This window comes from Capsicum annuum, chromosome 12 (assembly GCF_002878395.1).
Source record: "Capsicum annuum cultivar UCD-10X-F1 chromosome 12, UCD10Xv1.1, whole genome shotgun sequence".
In the NCBI taxonomy this organism is placed as follows: domain Eukaryota; kingdom Viridiplantae; phylum Streptophyta; class Magnoliopsida; order Solanales; family Solanaceae; genus Capsicum; species Capsicum annuum.
This window is the reverse complement of record NC_061122.1, coordinates 89187428-89195156: the sequence shown is the minus strand read 5'-3', so window position 1 is coordinate 89195156 and position 7729 is coordinate 89187428. Positions and strand designations below refer to the sequence as shown.

Below are 7729 nucleotides of genomic sequence, written 5' to 3'. Positions count from 1 at the left end.
CTTATGAAATTGAACTAAATTTTATAATCTTCTAAATAGATCCGGCTCAATCATATTGAGAATAAATTCCTATGTAGTCTTGCTCGTGGACCATTGATAGGCGCTACATCTCATTCGGTGTATTTTGTTAATGGATACAAGTTTCATACGAATTTTCATAATAGCGCAAGATCAATAATGAACAGTGGAGTTTGTATTTTAGATCCAATTTTTGGTGATTTCTACGGGCAGATAAAAGAGATTATAGAAGTGGAATACCGTGAAACACCTTTAAAGTGAACTGAAGTTCAACCATTGATTCAACAAATTAGATCAATGGTTCAAACTTCTGATGATGGTAGCAACCATACAACTCCTGAATCATCTCCGATTGCTCTAAATCAGATCAACAGAACAAGAGAAGGTACATCTAATCTAAGGAACCAAATACTTTATCCTTGAAAATGGCTGAACATAATAAACTTCTGGTTTACTTTCTGTCCACAAATATATATGTTTTATTTTTTTCTGGTTGATGATCTATTGTTGGTTCTTTATTTGAGAGTTCTTGTGGACAGAATTATAATGAGAGTATTCTGTAGCATTTTAGTAGTTCTGTTGGTAGTTCATGATCTATTGGTGGTTCTTGTTGTGAGTATTTTGGTGATTCTATTGGTGGTTTTTGTTCTGTTGTTGGTTCTTTATTTGGGAGGAGTTCTTATGGGAAGAATTACAATGAGAGTATTTTGTTGTATTTTGGTGGTTCTGTTGGTGATTCTTGATCTGTTAGTGGTTCTTGTTGTGAGTATTTTGGTGGTTCTTATTATGTTAGTGGTTCTTGATCTGTTCTTGGTTCTTGTTGTAAGTATTCTAATGTTACATGGGATTCCAGAATGACAGTGAGGTATGTTGTTGTGAGGTATTTTGTTGGATAGGATTTCAAAATTAGAATATTATATGATGTTGTGACTTTTTGTGCAAAATTTGCATCTTTTTTCCACTTTAACAAGTATAATTTTTTTAATAGATATGACTCGAGAAATAGGTACAGGTCGAGGAAGCATAGGGCGTGCGGGCAAGTCAGCAGCTAGGACTAATATACCTGTTCGTACTGCAAACATGCCTACTATTCCCACTCCTATAGTTGCGCCACAAATAGCTGGTGGCGTAGGTGCTCCAACTTCTAATCATGGTAGTACGTCTCCTACTACTCTAAATCAGACCAACCCAATAACTGTAGGTACGTCTTCACAAATCAACCAAGTAGGTGAGGACATATTTCGTAGCAACACAAATGGAGAAAGTAATTCCAGTTGGAGCCATGTGCGGACCCTTGTTACTATAACTTCTGCAGGGTTAGTCCATTTCTTGTCTATTATTATTATATATTATGTTTTATTTATAGTAACCTCTAAATAATGTCTTCATATTAATACAGATTGCAACCTTCTAAAGCATGCTCCAATAGGATACACGAGTCATTTAAAAGTGAACTTGATCACAATAGAGTCAATTGGAAAGGTGTCTTATGTGACTTAAAAGATGGCTATTTTGGGGAATTCAAGGTATACATCTTCATCATAATTGATTTTGTAAAGTGTACTCATTTTTATAAATACGATATTAATGTGTTATCTTGGAAATTTATTTCAGAAACACTTCTATTGGGATTCTTCCATTACTGATGCTGCAGTAAATAAATACTCGCAGAGTAAGGCAACAACTGTGTATAGAAATTTCATTGGTAAAATCAAAGAGAAAGGGATTAGGCAAGATTTTATACATTAAGATGTTTGGAAAAGCTGGCACTGACTTTCGGCAGATCCAAAGTGTGTTGAAAAGTCCAAAATAAATGCACAGAATCATTGTGGAGGCAAAGAAGTCTCTGCTGGAACTTACATGGGAGGATCTATCTCAATTGGAGAGTACCGAAAGAGACTTGTAAGTATATATTTCAAGTATTAAACTGTAATTTGTTGTGAGACATTCTAAACTTAGCTCAACGTTATGCTGTTGTTGCATTTCTGTTTACTATTTATCTCAAATGTTGATCACTTCTCACTATTTTTGTCTCCTGTGTTGTATTTGGTATGTTGTGTTCTGTTGTTGTCTTGTAACCTGAAAAACTGCAATGTAAACTGTGCTTATATGTCGTAGAGTGGTATATTATTGAGGATTCATATATTTACATGTTCTTCGAGATGTATTGGGTAGAATCAAGACCTTATGATTCTGGAAATTACTTGTCTGTTTTATGTGATTGGTTTTCATCTTATATAACCTTCACACTGGAATCTAACTGGAAATTTCCAAATGTTCATTATTAGTATATGTTCTTAGTAATTTTGATGCAATAAAATTCAGCAATCTCTTTCCAGTCATTTCTTAGTAAGAATAATGTAAATTGGATAACATAGTTTTGACCACGCGACTAATAATATTTACCTGATGACTAACTATGTTCCACTTGAATTATGGCTTTACAAACATTTCTGGCTTACATGAAATGTTCCAGCAGTTTTGTTCTAGTACAATGCTCAACACTTCTTTTTTACAAGCTGCTGAAATGGGTCGAGATCCGACACCAAGTGAGTTACATTTGCATGTTCACACACATGGTCATGATGGAAAATCTTTCGTTGATGAACGTTCCCGAATCGTCCATGTTAGATTAACTCTTAATGTAGTAGTTTACTTAATTCTCATTTTTTAGTTTAAAGTACTTTTTAGTATCTAATCATTTGTAAGTACAATCCGTTATAATTTGACTGCCACTATTACAGGAAAGATTTGAAGAAACATTATGAGAAAAAATATTATCAGAATCTGTTATTGATCAAATTGAAGCATATTACCAAGCTGTCGGAGGAGAAAAGAAGCGAAGAGTATTTGGTCTTGGATCTGAAGCCAAAGGCTACTACGTCCAAACTCTGTGTATTTCTTGTGGTAAGATTTCATCTTCATCTTTATATGAATCGGTACCAGCTGCAGATTCGGATTTGGATGAGTTTGTGAAGCGATTGATTCCCGCACTTAAAAATCAATTTTTTCTTATTGTCATTGAAGAGGTACAGAAGTTGGTTTCTTCACGATCAGTTATCACACCTCCGGCTACTCCTTTGGACGATCTTGATTCCTTAAATGATGATTACAATTATCTTGATCAGTTGTAATACTTTTGACGATCAGTGCATTGGTTTTTGATGGTCTATTTTGTTGAAGCGTTTAAAATTGTGCAACAAAAAATTACACTTGATGGATGTAGGTATTGAGGATATTTTGGACATATTTATGTGTTTAGATGTTTCTATGTTTGGTATTGAGGATGTTTAGACTTTTTCTATATATATATATATATATATATATATATATATATATATGGGTTCTTTTATATGCATGTTGGATATTATAAGAAGATTTTGCTATCTATATATATGTGGCTTTTTTCATATGAATATTGGGTATTATAAGAATTTTATAATATTCTATTAATATTCAAAATACAAATAAAAAGATATTGAAAGAAAAGTAATGACGATAGATTTAGCGACAAAATTACTCATTGCCAAACTAAAACATTTGCAACGGATTGAGGAAAATACTTTTTGTCACAAAAATTGGGAATTTTTAGCGATGGACTAGCAATGAAATATTTGGTTAGGAAATAATCAAAATGATGAAATACAACATGAAATTAGTAACGACACTTATAAATATAACAACGAATATATTCATTTCTAAAATACAGCAACGGATATAGGACGTTTCTATTCCGTTGCAAATCTAGCAACGGATTTTATTTTTTTGTTGCTAAATGGTTAGCAACGCGCAATATAGCAACGAATAATATTTTGTCGCTGATCCATCTCTAAATGGATTTAGTGACAGATTTCTGTTGATTAGCAATGTTATCGGTCTCTTGCTAAACGCGATTTTTTTGTAGTGAACATCAAGCAAGAACTTTATGATGTTTTGACATAAACTTGATGCATGGGTTATTAAGCATAAGGATCTTATGATCAGATTACTTACAGATTTTCAATAAAGCTTTGTTCTTTTGATCCTCAGATGAGATTTGGAATCCACTTTATAGATTTATTACAAATTATGGAAAACATATTAGCTTTAATTACAGATTAGTCAGATCAATGCATAATTGGTTTCAGAATAAATCCTTATGCTAGTTTTAAAAGTGGATTTCCAACAGAATGAGCGCAGATTAAAGGAAGTAGTATTTAGCACCGAGCGGGAAGTGTGGGATTAACATGCCTTATCTTCTATAGAACTACGTAGCCAATGTAGGTACAGATTATCAGATTATTCCCATTTCCATATGGATGACAACTACAGATATGATCACTTAGATTAGGTTATACTCTTTCGCAAGAGTATAACACCTCTCTCCATCATGAGGTTTTTCCCATAGGGGAACAAGACGTTGGACTCCATGTAAGCTCACATGGTTTATGTCGGTTAGAAGAACCTCTCAGCTAGTAAAAGTAATTAAACAGTTTTTGAGTATTTCCCTACTAGTAATGAAAAGATTTGAAAGAATTTTTTTCAGATAAAGTATTTTCCCTAAAGCTTATAGATTACAGATTTTCAGAACAGAAAAGAATAATAGAACAACTTTTAGAAAACTAAGTGTAAAAGCTCACAACTTTATTCAGATTATATTTTACAGAAAGATAGTAGCTACAGATTCTAGCTTTCAGATTTCAGATAAAGAAGTGAGCCCTTTTCACACTTAAACAGTATGATTTACAGAAAGAACATTAGTACAGCTTTCAGAACTAAATGTTATGCCTCACTAGATTATAAAGTATGATTTGCTTTTTATTATTACAGATTTCAGTTTTTAGATATTCCATCATATGTGAGTCATTTACATTTAGCATGTCTTATTTTACAAACTATGATGATGAATAATATTATGTTTTACTTATGCATTCACCCCCATATACTCAGTACATCCTCAAAGTACTAATCCACATATACGTCTATAGGCTATATTATATCATACTGTAGGTTCAGGTGCTTAGTTTCCGCAGTGAGAGTAATTTTGAGAATCTCCATCTATATCCCGACAATTGGTGAGTTCTCATAGTTTGGGGACTTAGTTATTCAGATTTTTAGCCTATCAGTATTAGATGATTCAGTATTTTCATACATTTTGAGTCAGTTGGGGGTTTGTCCCAGTGACTCTCTAGTTATTAGTAGTAGAGGCTTGTCAGACTGATAGATTTGATTCAGACTTACAGTATTTGGTTTTCAGAGATTAAATTCAGATTATTCTTAGTTATTTCAGATAGATTTCCATATTTAGCATGACTTCTATGTCTATATTTCCCATTATTATGAGATTCAGACTTAGTAACAAGCAGACAAGCTTAGCTTAAGGCTACTTGTAGTCTTGAGCACCGTGTGACGTCTCGGAACCAGGTTTCACGGCGTTACATCAATGAAACCTGGCGGCTCTAATACCAATTTGTCATGACCCAAAAATGAGGGTCATAATGGCACTTTTCATGAAGTACCTTGACAAGTAAGCCTATCATCCAAACTAATACAAAAAAAGAAAAAGTCGGAAATATCCTAAGGTAAGGCTTCTAGAATCAAGCCGGACCATGCAAGTAATCATAACAATGCAGAAAAGACTATCCAAAATACTGATCATGCCTAAAACTAGGTGTCAATAGTGTAAGAACTACTAATACAATCCAAGAGTCAAATACATAAGAAAAATACCCACACAGGAATAATATCTGTCTCCGGATACTAATAAAGACATAACTACTATAGAAATATAGAGGTGAACTTCAGACGAATGAATTCCCAACCACTAGCTTGGAAGCTCCAACAATCTCCCAAGTTAAGCAAGTTGAGGCTCACTCGAGCTAGGACTTGCATCGAAGAGGCACAGTAGGCATGAGCCCGGTCCATTTGTACTAGTAGGTATCATAGGCCGACTAAGAAAACTAGTAAATAAAGCATACAAAATATACACTAAGGGTACATCACCTGCAATAAAAAAATGTCCCACAATGGTAGCCCACACCACTTACAATAATAGTTTTAATTTATCACATATATTGCAATATCACAACAAGACAGAAAACAAGTATGCATTATATCACACATAAGTAGAACAAGAGGGAACATGCATATACTAGATCATCAAATACAAGTAAAAGAAGATACGACAATTACATAAATGGCAAGTTAAAATGGCAATACAACACAATATAAACACAATAAAGTAAGTACAATGTATATGATAATGATGATTATGATGATGATGCACGAGGTCATCGCATAACCTCTGGGATCTTTACACAATCCCCATATACACCTACGGTGTCAATCCTCCTAACGCAAGACCCATAGGGGGTTCGTCAACCTATATACAATCCACATATATCATATATTCTTTTCGGCACATCCCTCGAAAAGGTGTTATCAGGTGTTGCTCGTGTTTCTTAGATGTTGCCATGGTGGTACCAATGTTTTATGAATGAGTATGATATGAAGATGCAATGCTCACAACCAATCACAATGTGTATTTTCACAACCAACCACATGATATATTTCCACAACCAACCACATAATATATTTTCACAACCAACCACAATGATACATTTCCACAACTACTCATTATTTTTGTTTCATCCATGAATTTCCACATATCTCATATGGCAATAAAGTGTGAATATAATCATAATACACCAATGGTACCACATTAAGAATTTTAACAACACAATATAATTATTCACATGTATTGAAGGCTTTTAATATCACATAGAACCCGACACGGTCACACATATCACATAATATCTCAATTTCGACAATTACATCACATATAGGCCCCAACACGTGCACAACACATAGATAGCCATTTTTCATGATTATTTACCACCCTTAACATGTATTTTGTATCATCATTTACTACTCAGTCCAGTTTGAAAGAGTTAAGCCATAACCTACCTCGAAAGTCAAAATCGGTCCACTACACCTGAACCCGCGACCTTACTTTTCACGAATAATCCCGAACTCCACAAAAAACATCAAATATGGAATCCACGCATCAAAAAACCAATGACATCCATATTGACTACTTTTGATTCGAGGTCAAAATGAACCCCTGGAATGGATTTCCAAAAAAGAAGAGCAAAATTAGAACTTTACTTCAAAAACATGTTCCCCATATTTTTAGGAACCTACAACTGAAAACTCAAGTTAAATCGAGTAAAAACGTGGTTCAAAATGAAGAAAAATTATTTTTGAGCTTTACCAGGTAAATTCTTTGAAATCCGAGTTAAAATCAAGAATCAAAGTTGTTTTGAGGTTAAATTGATGAAAAACTAGTAATTATAAGATAAAAATATTACACAAGTGAAAAGGAATGAAATTGGAGTTTAAAATTAAGCCTAAGATTTTCTGAGTTTTGAGAAATTTATCAAAAAATTACTAAGAAAATGGTGAATTTTTACCTTAAATCCATAATAAAATCAAGAAATAGGTGTTAATCTAGCTTCCTAAGCTCCCACAAACTTTACTTTTAAGTTCCCACACTATTTTAGGGTTTAACTCTCAAGAGGCAAGATGAAAAATGAGCAAAATAGGCCCAAAAACAGGTATAAATATTGCAGATTTTTCTGCACAATTTTTGCACAAGCTGTTTTTTTAATCTAATGCGAACTTCGATAGGGTGCCCGAAAATCGTTCGGAGTCTAATATATGTAAACGAACT

The 7729-nt window shown here is 33.5% G+C and overlaps 1 pseudogene; it reads left to right on the top strand.

The window, feature by feature from the left end:
* The first annotated feature begins 315 nt into the window (after window positions 1-315).
* LOC124889633 lies at window positions 316-3152 on the top strand (annotated as a pseudogene).
* The last annotated feature ends 4577 nt before the right edge of the window (window positions 3153-7729 follow it).